We start from the raw sequence: 14,708 nt of genomic DNA on the forward strand, positions 1-14,708 counted from the left end.
TATATTTTTTTCACGTCACTTTGCACATTTTCTTAAAAAAAGGCCCTGTATTTACAATTAAGCACTTAGGAATGGGTACATAAACTTTCTTCTCAAGGAGATTTAGAGAAAAATAATAATTCCAACGTATTTACTTATGTAGTTTATGAAACTAAGTCTATCACGAAGCACATGATGGAGATAAGATGCTCAAAACCAACAAGAATTAATTTTCCCACTAAGCAAATCTCCCCTCTATCCATTCTCACATCCCACACAACTACCATCACAATGACAATGACCACACACACAATGGAGATAATATGGTCATAACGAACAACAATTAATTCTTCTACTCACCAAATCTCCGCTCTAGCCAATTTCACATCCCACACAACTACCATGACAATGAGAACGCACACAATGGAGATAAGATGCTTATAACCAGCAAGAATTAATTTTTCCACTAACCAAATCTCCCCTCTGGCTGACTTCACATCCCACACAACTACCATGACAATGACCACACTTGGTCCAATGCTTATAGATCATAATGATATCAACATTGTGGTTTAGCACAATTATATATATATATATATAAAACTTTGTATCACATGCACAAAGGTAAACTAAAATGCCTAGATATGAGTGGAGTGGAATGCTACCTAGGGAGAGTCATTGCACACTTTCTAAGAAAAAAAGGAAATATTGTCTTAAAAATATAGGATTATAGAAAGTTCACTTAATTGTAGAAAGATACAATTTAATTTTAGTGATACATAATTTAGTTCTAGTGATAATATCCATTTAACTAAGAACATAATAGGAGAAATAAAAAAGAAAAAATGCACAATTCTTTCGGTCTATCTAATTTTTAGTAAAGAAAAAATTAACATAAATCAGCACACAATTTTACCGTGACTATCAAACAACAACAAGGAACATTTCATTTAATAAGGTTCTTCATTTTTCTATCTAAAGTTATGGTCATAACCCTTGAGATGCATATTTCCTTTCATTGCAGGTTTTCATGCGGGGGTGTAACTAAACATGGCTACAATTGGGATGTGATTGGAAGAATTATTAACGAACGAAGTGCATGGTCCTTCACCTCCTCCTCATCAATAATCTCTAGTAAACACACTGCCTTCAACTTCGTGGCACTGTAGAACATGTAATCCAACATTCCCTAAAAATTGCCTCGATGATTTCTGAAGAATGTAGTGAAACGTGGCTCCCCTGTTGACCATCAATTTTCTTCAACAGGTCTTCTATGGGAACATTACATCAGGGATAGGAAAGATAAGCATTTTCTTAAGGTATTGAATGAGGAAACTATAGTTTAATAGATGCTCGTAATCCAAAATTTCCTCCGGTAAGGGATTCTCTCAAGTTATGGGAGTTCAATTTTTTCAAGTGTAATTGATTGGGGATAAAATATCAAAAAATGATGTTATTATAAAATAATTGTAATGATTTAGAAGTTTAAGTTGTTTCTTATTAAATTCATTATAAAATAATTTTAACGATTTAGATGTTTATAAGTTGTTTCTTATTAAATTAGAACTTAATTCAATTAACCAAACTACTTACAAACATATTAAGAAATAATTTTTTAATATGATCTAAAATCAAATTAATCTTTGTTAAGTTTTAAACATGGTTAAAAAGAGAAAAAATTGAAGTCATATTAATATAAACAAAAAAGGATACAATCACGAAATAAATGATTCTAATAACTTAAATGTCTAGGAGAGAAAGGGAAGCCTCTCAAAACCACTGAGGAGTGCTAATATAGTTACTTACCAACAACACAACATAGAAATTCCTAAGGTGATTTGAAGCAATGTTTCAGTGTTTTCATTTAAAATTTAGGAGCAAAGTTTTAGTGTCTTCATTTAAAATTTTGGAGCACGTTTCTTTTATGAGTTAGGAGTACGAAGGGGAAAAATAAAATAAATTTGGAATTATATAGGATTATGGATAGTAAAATATTATAAAAATAAAGTTATACAATTGATTTTGCTTTTTTATTATTCAAATATTCCAAAATTTGAGATTATCAAAATTATTTCCAAATTTGAAACTATATTATGAGAGATAGGGGGATATGTTGTTTTACAAATTCTTTCCATTGTCAATTCACAAGAAGACAAACTAGACAAAGACAACTGCATTTAGTCCTAGCTTTATCATTTCTCGCCTATCTATAGATTTAGGGCTTTCATTTTTTTTATTTCACTTTTATTTTAGCAAAAATACCATGTTATACTGTAAATTTCTCATACTCTACACAATGATTTTATATGATTATGTTTTATAAGACACCAAGCATAAGAGTGCATCATAATAATCTGCCCTTTATGTTAATGAAAATCGATAAATAAATTTCTAGCTTTAAACATTTTATTGAACCATTAACAGATATTTCTTTCAAGGCATTGTCTATACTCCAGAGATAGAGGTGTTGGGTTTATAGGTTAGGTGATTTGAAATTGGTACTTGAATAAAGATGAGAGGATGATAAGGTAAACAAAAAAACAAAAAAATTCATTTTTTAATAAAATTGAGTTATTCTCATACATTTTCAACTATATAATTTAAACTTATTTATATGGTTAATAAAATATAGACATTTTTTTTAAGATTTAATTAATTATAATTTAAAAACATGAAAACAATTATATAGTTTAAACTTATTTATATTGTTAATAAAATAAATACACTTTTATTTTTCTTGAAGTTTCATTAATTGTAATTGAAGAAACACAAAAATGATTGAAATGATAAAAGTAAAAAAAAAAATACTAAAATAGATCCAAATCAGCTTATTTTTTTAAAATTGCAATTATCAAAACTATTGAAAAAATTAATATATATAGAATATATTTTTAAGTGAATCATAACGTTAGAATAACATGTTTTCAATAATCAAATTTCTAAATCGAAAAGAATAATCACACTTTGAGAATAACATGATTTTAAATAATCACATCAATTGAAAATCAAAATTAATCGATGATTGATTCTATCTCATCTCATCGATTTAAAAACAGAAATTACTCCACAATTTTACAGCCACTAAGAACCAATAGCTAGGAACATTTCGCTTCCTCAATTTTCTATTAGTATCGGTGGCTTTGGCCATAACTCTTCAGTTGCATATTTCCTTATGCTGCTGGTTTCGATGTGGAGATATAACTAAACTCGGCTGCAATTGGGATATGATTGGAAGAATGATTAACCGAAGGAAGTGCACGGTACTTCACGTCCTCCTCGTCAATTAACTCCAGTAACGACACCAACTTCAACTTCGTGGCATGGTAGAAAATGTAATCTAACGTTCCCTGAAATTTCCCTCGGCTATTCTCAATGAAGGTAGTGAAACGCGGCTCCCCCGTTTTACCATCCATTTTCTTCAACGCGTCTTGTAGGGGAAGATTGCATCGGGAATACTTAAAATAAGCATTTGCTAAAGGTATTCTATGACGAAACATGAGTTTAATGGATGGATCATAATCCGAAATTTCTTCATGTAAGGGATCCACATAGCCTTTGGTAAGAAGTGAGTGGGGAGCGCTTCCGGACAAAGAATTGAAGTCCCCACATAGTACAACAGGAATATCATGGACAAACTTCTCCAAATTTTTGAGCAAGTGGTAGACCTGCCATAGCTTGACATCACTGTTTTTAGGATTTGCATGGATGTGGGTATTGGTTATGCACAGACGTTCACTAGTTTCTTTTATGGAAAGGATGACATGCAGGGCAATGTTGTCTTTATATCTCAAATTAATCGAACACAAAGTTATCAAGTCAAATTGATTCAGTTTATAAAACGTTGCACAACCATCAACAGTTGGAATGTTGCCTTCTCTCTGCTTTCGCTTAAACATCCCTTCATATCCTAATTTGGCCAATTCTGGATGGAAAAAATTAGAAAAATGGTTCTGTTGTACCCCCTGGAGGCAAATGATGTTAGGTTCGCACTCTAATATTTCCTTCAACAAGTTTTGTCTGCGATTTTCCCAATTGAGCACGAATGGAGGACAGTTGGGGAACTGCTTTGAAGTAGCATACACGTCCGCCATAATATTGTATGTCACAACTCTGAATGATGGACCCCTCAAACTTCAATCTTACCTGTTGTTGTAAAGTTGAATCATTCGCCTAGGAACGGGGTGGGGAAATGGAATAACTGGCTCTGTAACGAAAAACACCTTTCCTTCAACTTCTAGAAGTAATACATTGCCTACGTCCTGCGTGTTGGGTTTATAAGACTCGGAGGCAGACAACAACATATGAGTGTTGTTTGGAGAAATGCATTCACCTTCACTATGGATGCAATACCATCTCTGCCTCCTTAAATCCTCATCATCATCCCTGAAATGACCGTCTACCACATCTTTTACACTCAGTTGTTGTTATATCCCCTTATATAACAACAACTTATCTTCCTATGTTCTACCAGCTTTAGCGTTGTTACCCCTTTCAAACGAGGTTTCTTAGCCTTACGACTTTGAGTTCTTGTGAACTCAACTTTTTAATAAGCCGTACCAGTCAACCTTTTTTTGGTTAAGATCGATGCTCTGCTCTATAAACGGAAGATATGGATCCGTGCTTTTACCCGCTCCTCAATAAACAGAAGAGATGGATTAGTGCTCCATAAGCTTTTTGTATATATAGCTTAAATATGTTGTATGTTAAACCAAAAAAACTATTGAACTTCGAGCTTGGTTAAAACGTCGGCATTTGGATAATTTAGGAAAGACTGAAATATTAAAAAAAAAACATATTTTTGAAACGAAGTTTGCAATCTTACCGGTATTTTGGCAACTAATTATATATGGCAAATGATGGAACAAACTTTATTTTGTTCAAGTTTATGGAAATGATTTTGTTTACTTTCATGCAATTAAACTAGCTTTACTTGTTTCTTTTCCTTTCCTACAATTAGAATAGGGTTATTTGTTGTTCTTTACTTTTTTCTTCGAATAAAGTACATCTACTTTCTATTATTTTCTGTAAATAAGGTAGGTTTATTGTTTGCCATTTATTTTTCTACAAAATTAGAGTATGTTTACTTCTTTTTTTTTCTAAATTTTCTAAGTATTTTTTGTATTTTTGATATAAAGTGAGGTCATTGTACAACATAGTTTCCCTTGAGGTGAATGAGATCCACCAAAGGACAATACATTACATGTTGCACAAATAGCTTTGACCCTCTTAAGTTTGTGTTTGTACAAACATGAAGCTAATAATTGAAGTCAATACAACAAAGACAATTAACATTGTTATTATAACACTAAGAAGCCGTGATATTATTAAAAATAACAATAGACTGAATCTCATTATAAATAATTAATGCAATTTATATTCAAAATTTCAAAGCTAAAATCATCAAGGTATAAGAAAATCTTTCTTTGAAAACACTAAACACCCTTGTCCATTGATTATTCTTCAATATATGAATGATTGTTTCTTCTTGAAAATACAAATGGTAAATATATTTTCGAAAGTAAACTAAATCTGAGTTCATGGACTTTATTCCTCCTATTGTAAGTTTGACTTGTTGATCATAAAACTAGAAAATGGAAGCATCATGCAATATTTGTTGATGATGGAACAAAAAATAATACTCCTTTTTTTGTTGTAGAAAAACATAATATTTCTTTGTGGTAAGTTTGACTTGTTGGTCATAAAACTATAAAATGGAAGCATCATGCAATATTTGTTGATGATGGAACAAAAGATAATACTACTTTTTTGTTGTTGTAGAAAAAAGTAATATTTCTTTCACGATGGATGGAATGTCGATTACATTCATATTCAGAAATGCCACATAAAAGATTCACAAAAAATTTAGGTTGGTTCTTTGGAAACTATGATATTTTTGGAATAAAATTGCCATTAAATTACTTAATCCAGGTGGTAATGGAGGTGGTTTTGTATATATAATGAAAACATAATTAACAATTGAAAATGGTTTAACTTTTCTCGATGTATTTAGGTTTTGAAAACTTCACATTGATTCAATGTCTAGTGCATTTATTGAATTAAGTGTCATGGAATAGTTTCTTTGTGATAACCATGTTGGATTTTTACAGTTGCTCGATGTAATGGAGGTGATTTTGTATTTCTAATGAAAACAGAATTAACAATTGAAAACGGTTTAACTTTTCTTGATGTATTTAGGTTTTGAAAACTTCAAACTGATTCAATGTCTCATCCATTTATTGAGTTAGGTGCAATGGAATAATTTCTTAGTGATAACCATGTTGGACTTTTGATGTAATGGAGGTGATTGTGTATTTCTAATGAAAACAGAATTAACAATTGAAAATCGTTTAACTTTTCTTGATGTAGTTAGGTTTTGGAAACTTCAAATTGATTCAATGTCTAGTGCATTTATTGAGTTAAGGGGGGTGGAATAATTTCTTAGTGATAACCATGTTGGACTTTTGCATTTGATCCAGCTATTACTTGATTTGACACAATTGCTTGAATTCCAGAAGTAGTCAAGGAAATTGGCTTTAAAACAAATTATATTACTATTTTTTGGATTAATAAAGTAATATCCGGAGATAATAAGGGTTTTACCGAATTCCTCACTTTATTTAATTGCAGTAGTCACAAGTATATATTTAAACCCCTATATAATAGGCAACACTTGGCTTCAATGTATGTGTACTTCACTCAAAATTTATTATTAGATTCTTAAAAAGTGAATTTTAACAATAACACTTTATGATCTAGTTGGTGTCATAAGTAATTTTAGTCAAAAATCATGCTCAATTTATACTTAAGGTTATTGATAATTTTTGGGTTTTCCAATTTGATAAGCATATGTCATTCTCTGTTAAATGCACCTAATATGTCATAATAAATGAGGAATTATTTTATTTACATTTAAACATCTAATTCCCAAACAACAACATTTTTCTATCTAATTATTGTCTTTGCACTGAGAAGAGAGAGGTGTTGTTATTGTCTTTGGATTTAGAAGAGAGAGGTGTTGTTTTAGCTTAGGATGAAAGAGATATGCCACCTACATCAAAGTTCACTTCCAAAGCATAATGTACAAAAATGTAATAATAATAAATAATAAATCATAATTTTTTGTAATTTTAATTTATGGTAAAAAAAAGTAATAATATTAAAGAATAAAACACAACTTTTTGTAATTTTAATTTATGGTAACTGCATGTTTATTATTGCTGCCGAAACTTCTTTGAAATAATTTTTAATGGAAATTTAAAAATTCCACTTCAACCTTGAAGTTTGTTATGTTTAATATTTTTGTAATCATCAATTTTAATAGTGATATGAAATACAAATTATAGTACCAATTCGTAGTGCAAAAATTTATGCTAACTCTTTCCTCAACCATCTAAAAATGAAATGAAAGGTAAAAAATAAAACTTTCATAAGTGACAACTATAAACCTTAGTCACCCTTTAGTAAGCAATGTAAATCAAGATAGAATTCATAAAGATATGAATTTACAATATTGTAATTACACATTAGTGGTATTATTCATTCCATTCAATGAAAAAAATTAGAAAAAATAACTATTAGGATTTCTAGGTGTAATCTTGTATTGTGATTATACTCTAGTTATTTAATCATCCATTTTGGGCCTTGCATCTATGGGGAATGTTCTGTTTAATATACTATATGAGAGGATTTTAGCATAATGATATTAAGTAGCACTTACCAATATATGCCTACAATTTGAATCCCCAAATTCATTTTCTCAGCATAAAGTAGAACAAATGGCTAGTACAAGAATATGTGGTGGGTTACTAGAAATGTATTCAATTAATAAGGAGTTACTTTTATTTTTCATAATTTATATCTACTTTTTGCTCACAAATACTAAGGATCAATGTTTAACACTATGTTTATTAAACTCATGCATTCTTAGTATGGCCTAGGAAATATGTTCTCAAAGCTTATGAAATTTTCATAATTTTCATGCAAACAACTATTCACTTAAAATTTTAATATGTTTTAATATCCTAGAAGTTAGTTTAGATTACAAAGAAATATTCCACAATAATATTATCCATTGGGTCAAGTCTCTTCATCATATCTCACAGTAAAATTAGTACATACTTCCCTATAAACAAAAAATTCCTTGTACTTTATGATCCCTAATGGGATGTTCAATATTAGCTTATGTTCTAACTAACCTAAATTTTAGATGTTTTGTGGTAGCAAGGAGATGATGTGTTTTTTCCTCTCTTAATATATTTCATTAGTACTATACTTCAATAATGTGTATTGATCATTCTTTAGTGATGTGCTCCATTCATGTTTTTATGTTATTCCAAGGTCATACATTCACCATTATTGAGGATAGTAATATGATTAAAAAAATCAAGTAGAGCTTGAATTTTGTAAGCAACAAGTATAACACGTCATATTATGAAATTTAAGGATGAAATCACCCCTATAAATAATAAGGTATGAAATCCATTTACATTACCTTTTCCTATTACCTTTATCATGACTATACTTCCAACATCCATTTACCACAATGGACCCGGCCAATCCAATAGACTCTCATAATCTTACCTTCGGTTGTGCTTACTCATGCACCCAGCTTCATCTAAATCTTACAGTACCTTTCGGGTACAACACATCTCTCCTCGAGCTCCATTAAGTTTCCTCTTTCCCCAAACAATTCCCAAGGCTCAAAACATAAAAGGCAAGACAAGAAACAAACAAGAAGAAAACCAATAACAACACGAATTCAAAAAAAGTGGCATGATCATCCACTAGACACAGCAAAATTGCAAACCAACTGCGATAAAACAATAAAAGAAAAAATTCACAAGACTAAAAACAAACACCATGACTCAATCCCCATGGCTCCTAAGGCAACCTCAACCTCAATCTTCTTTAATATTTCATGGAAATTTGTTTTTCGATGCAATCCCCTACATCATACTGCCATTAACACATTACTTTTAGTGCAATCAAAAACATCAAAATACACCAGATACCTCAGCTTGTTGTGCCAAGCATGTTACCTTGCGACTGAACACATCCATTCCATCTCTCAAGGGACTCCAATTATCTTGACAAATCCATTTGTAACTAGAGACTAGCTAATATACCTATCAATTACATGTTCATGAATCTAGCAGGTATCCACATAACATCAAACAAAATCAAGGTTAACAAGACTTCCTATATGTAAAGCACTCGTTCATTAGGAATTAGGGTTTCCAAACATAGCCAAACGAATTCTTACCCGATTCTTTTCTTTTACCTTTACCCTGTTGCAACTGAGTCTTACTATATACTGTCACGTCACCCAACTGTTAGTTATATAAACACATAAACTATTACCTCATCACGCTAATACCAACCATGTTTCCTGCAACTGCTCACACATGTCAAACACATGTTCCAAATATCAAGACAATCATAACATAGAATTTGAAATCAACTTTTACAAACAATCATGTCATAATCCATAGTCAACTCATAGTCATTAAACATAATTCTAAAACTATCACCTACTACACTCAAGTACCTACCAACTGCCTCAACACATATATGTTAGTTCAATCAAGATTTGTTACAAATATCTCAAACTGTATTTACACAAATAGAATTGAAATAGAGGGCATTCAAAGCTAATGAATCTACTTGGCACTATCTTTGTGGATTGTTGGCAACAAATAAGAGCAATTAGAAGTTGATAAAAACTCTTATTTGATGAGGTGGCATCCAAGTGACTAACTGTCTTTGAGATTTTTCCTCCCGAAATTTTTAACAATGGGATCCTGTAATCCGTTTGTATATCCCAAACCATAAGATATGTTAAAAAGTGAGAGAGCTTTTTGTAAATGATGATATTGGAAGCAAAAACCACCTTTCATATTTTAAAATTCATTTCCACCTGCTCAGAAAATGCATTTGGAAACACTGGCTAAAAACAGAAAAATCCAAGAAAATATGCTTGCAAAGATTCATCCGAATTTCCAAAACTATAACATATTTTAAAAACATGAGGGAGGTTTTTGTAAACGAGGATCTTATCATAGGAAACCTCTTTTAATTTTTTAAAATTCATTCTCAGCGGTTTTTAAACCATGTTTCAAATTATTCTGCTTCGTAGGAAAAAACATAATTTAACTGACCCTGAAACAAACATGTGACAAGGAGGTGGGGGATGATGTGGAGGCACATGGTTGGCAGAGATGAACTGGAGTCCGCAAGGGTGATGTTGAGTATTGACGTGGAGGTGAGTGGGGAAAATAGTCCAACTCGCAGGCAGTGAATGGTGCGAGAGTGACAGTGAGGTTAAATGTTTGTGGGAGGTGATATGCAGAATAGATACATGGCGGAAAGGGAATGGAGATTTAGTGGAAGTGGCGGGTGACATTAGCGGGAAGGCAGGTTACGGCAGCAACGGTGGAAACCACTTTTGAAGGGGGGGTCGAAGCTATTTCTGGTATTAAACGGGGGTTCGAAATCATGAGGGGAAGACACGTAGTGGATGGGGAAACTAGTTTTTGTACCCCCCCCCCGCCCCCCACACTGTTAAAGAGAATCATAATAGGAGGAGGGGTCTGAAAATACGATGGATCCATTCGATGAAAAAGGTGATATGATTGGAAGCTAGGAATATGTGAGTTATTTAACCACATACAACAAATCTCCAATCGTCATTTTCAACTCTACACTAAAACAAATGCTATAGTACTAATGCCTTATTAAAATTTATTTAATCACATTTAAATGATGTGATTAATTTAATCTAATCATGCTTAATTATTCTCTAATGATTCATTTTGACTTGCAAGCATATTTCTTTATTTTTCTTAAGGTTTTGACATTTTTTTGGAAATAATTTACAACATGGAATATTATTTGCAACATTTCAAACATAATATTGATCAGCTATAATCAAATGATCCTATAAAAATTATAGGACCCTAACAAGACATCACCAAAAAAAACCATCATCAGATTGGTCTCCATCCAAGCCTTCCAGGGCTTCGAGAGCATTTTTCCAACCATGTCTTCCAAAACTAGTAACTCAACCCACAAATTATACAGGGCTTCCAAAGTATTTGTCCAACCAAGAATTTTAGGACTAGTAACTCAAGCCACCAAGGGCTTCCAGAGCATTTTTCCAACTAGGGCTTCTAGGACTAGTAACTCAACCGAAGCTGTTACAGGGCTTCCACATCGTTTGTTCAACCAAGGCTTATAGGACTAATAACTCGACCCAAGCTAAGGAAACATGAGAACGAAAAGAATCAAAACAACGAAAGTATATCGACAATCACCATCCAGAAAATTGCAAGGCTAGGCAATTCGCTTTCGATCCAGGAAATCCTCCATGCCAGTCATAGATCACAAACAAGAAACGACATGCATAAGCCATGCATGCCCAAAACTAGTGAAGAGATCATACATGAAACTCGTTATGTCCAAGAAAATCTGATGTAGTTGTTGATGTCAATTCCTTATTGCACTTTCCCACTCTTCCTTTTCCTTCTTGCTCCAAGAATCCAAGTACGCCACACCCTCCAATCTAACCAGCAGAAACACTAAGGATAGCCTAAACAGATGGTTATGGTCGGGCACTGAATTGAAAGGGTTGGTTGTCTCTCTCGTCCACCATTCCCAGGAGAAGAGGGGGTGTTTTTGACAGGTTCTCCGTGACCGAATGCTAGTCAGCATTTTTGGTGCCTTACCTTTACCTACTTTTTTTGGGACATACATCTTGATTAGTTAGCTTGGAAATACTTTCTAACTGATCCTTAGAAGACTTTTTATGTATGAGGCGTTTATTTTGTTCATTTTCCATTATTTTCATTCATTTTCCTCCTCTCATGCAACCTGTGACCTTTCATCTCATTTTTCTCCTAATTTCCATTATTTTCCTTCATTTTCCTCCTCACATGCAACCTATGACCTTTCAGCTACTTTTTCTCTTATTTTCCATTATTTTCCTCGTCACATGCAACGTGTGACCTTTCACCTCCTTTTTCTCCTAATTTCCATTATTTTCCTTCATTTTCCTCCTCACATACAGCATGTGACCTTTCACCTGCTTCTTCTCCTAATTTCCATTAGTTTCATAAATAAATGTGCCAAAATACTTTTTTTCCTCTTTAATATATTTTTACAACTTAGAATGCATGTCCCATCACCTGTGGTATTTATATATTTTTACATGGAACTTTCACCAGGGTTGTTACATATTTCCTTGAAAGCAAACCGTATAGTTTTTTTTTTTAATGAAAGTAAATGGTGTTGTTTGCCATATATTACACACCTAACCTATATGTCATTAAAGGTCATGGCCTGAGTGCACCATTCCATAAGAAACTGTCAAGCCTACATCATTTATAACTTCCCTGGTATTTTGTACTTGTATCTTCTATTATATAATTTCAGGAAAACAACAATTTTTCAATGTTGAGATTTAATTCAGTTTATCAAGCCCCTGGAGTGGCTGATTAGAATTTCTTACTTTTGTTATTATCATGAAACATTACCTTATATACAAGAAAGAGAACATTTTGTCAATAGGAAAGGTATCCTGAAACCTTGTAATGGTCAATAGGCGTAATGTTTCTTTTTCAAATTTAGGTGGTTCCCAATATTTTGCTATAACTCATCTAAGAGTCTTACAATATTCTACTTTGTTTATTGTTTCACAGATGTATATATTAATATTTATTTACAACATTCAATTATTTCTAGGTATATTTATATATATGTGCCTTTTTTTCCTTATATTATTTATTCATATATTTTTTTCACATCACTTTGCACATTTTCTTAAAAAAAAAGGCCCTGTATTTACAATTAAGCACTTAGGAATGGGTACATAAACTTTCTTCTCAGGGAGATTTAGAGAAAAAAAATCATTCCAACATATTTACTTATGTAGTTTATGAAACTAAGTCTATCATGAAGCACACGATGGAGATAAGATGCTCAAAACCAACAAGAATTAATTTTCCCACTAAGCGAATCTCCCCTCTAGCCATTCTCACATCCCACACAACTACCATGACAATGACAATGACCACACACACAATGGAGATAATATGCTCATAACGAACAACAATTAATTCTTCTACTCACCAAATCTCTCCTCTAGCAAATTTCAAATCCCACACAACTACTATGACAATGAGAATGCACACAATGGAGACAAGATGCTCATAACCAGCAAGAATTAATTTTTCCACTAACCAAATCTCCCCTCTAGCCGACTTCACATCCCACACAACTACCGTGACAATGACCACACTTGGTCCAATGCTTATAGATCATAATGATATCAACATTGTGGTTTAGCACAATTATATATATATATATATAACTTTGTATCACATGCACAAAGGTAAACTAAAATGCCTACATATGAGTGGAGTGGAATGCTACCTAGGGAGAGTCATTGCACACTTTCTAAGAAAAAAAGGAATCATTGTCTTAAAAATATAGGATTATAGAAAGTTCACTTAATTGTAGAAAGATACAATTTAATTTTAGTCATACATAATTTAGTTCTAGTGATAATATCCATTTAACTAAGAACATAATAGGAGAAATAAAAAAGAAAAAAATGCACAATTCTTTCTGTCTATCTAATTTTTAGTAAAGAAAAAATTAACATAAATTACCACACAATTTTACCGTGACTATCAAACAACAACAAGGAACATTTCATTTAATAAGTTTCTTCATTTTTCTATCTAAAGTTATGGTCATAACCCTTGAGATGCATATTTCCTTTCATTGCAGGTTTTCATGCGGGGGTGTAACTAAACATGGCTACAATTGGGATGTGATTGGAAGAATGATTAACGAACGAAGTGCACGGTCCTTCACCTCCTCCTCATCAATAATCTCTAGTAAATACACTGCCTCAACTTCGCGACACTGTAGAACATGTAATCCAACATTCCCTAAAAATTGCATCGACAATTTCTGACGAATGTAGTGAAACATGGCTCCCTTGTTTGACCATCAATTTTCTTCAACGAGTCTTCTATGGGACCATTACATCAGGGATAGGAAAGATAAGCGTTTTCTTAAGGTTTTTTTTTTTTTTTTCTAAATCAGGCTATTTCTATTATGGTACAAAAAGTCAAAAAGTTACAACAGTGTTACAACAAGGCCATGGCCCTGTAAATCCTGCCGAGAGATTAACAGTTTGCCCAAATTTATACATACCCAAAGTTGAAAATATTCAAAAATTGGATGCTGAACATGGACATGCTGAGACAAACGAACATATCGATACTGAACACTACTTAAACATGGACTAACAGACATATGGATCCATATTACTGACACATAGATTTTAAAATCCAGACTAAAGCCAAACACATACAGAAAACAAGATTCGAAGACAGAGTAATGCTCCCACTTCCAGGTTGCCGAGAGCGAACTGGTTGATTGGATTAATCATCGTCCGTGGTGTAGGGCTCTTCCTCCACCCTGCACCCAAATTACCGGGAGTCATCCGAGTCAGAGAGAGGGACCATCGAGCAAGTAGGGACCCCCTGAGCAGGCTCGCTTGGACCCGCAAGGCCTGCTTGAGTAGCCGGGGTGGAACTTTCCATAGCAGGGCGTTGCAGATCAATTGTGGGCATTGTACCTTGAGCTGGTGGTGGGTTTTCCTGATTTACTTCCGCCTGACCTCTGAGATTATCATAGTGCTCGACAGTAATAGATACAAT

The 14,708-nt window shown here is 32.8% G+C and overlaps 1 pseudogene; it reads right to left on the reverse strand.

Annotated features, from left to right (window-relative positions):
- Positions 1-3,149: 3,149 nt before the first annotated feature.
- LOC149230753 (carbon catabolite repressor protein 4 homolog 1 pseudogene) lies at positions 3,150-4,070 on the reverse strand (annotated as a pseudogene).
- Between the last annotated feature and the right edge of the window lie 10,638 nt (positions 4,071-14,708).

This window comes from Pinus tabuliformis, chromosome J (assembly GCF_031772625.1).
Source record: "Pinus tabuliformis cultivar Carrire ecotype Pingquan chromosome J, CPIR1, whole genome shotgun sequence".
NCBI lineage: Eukaryota > Viridiplantae > Streptophyta > Pinopsida > Pinales > Pinaceae > Pinus > Pinus tabuliformis.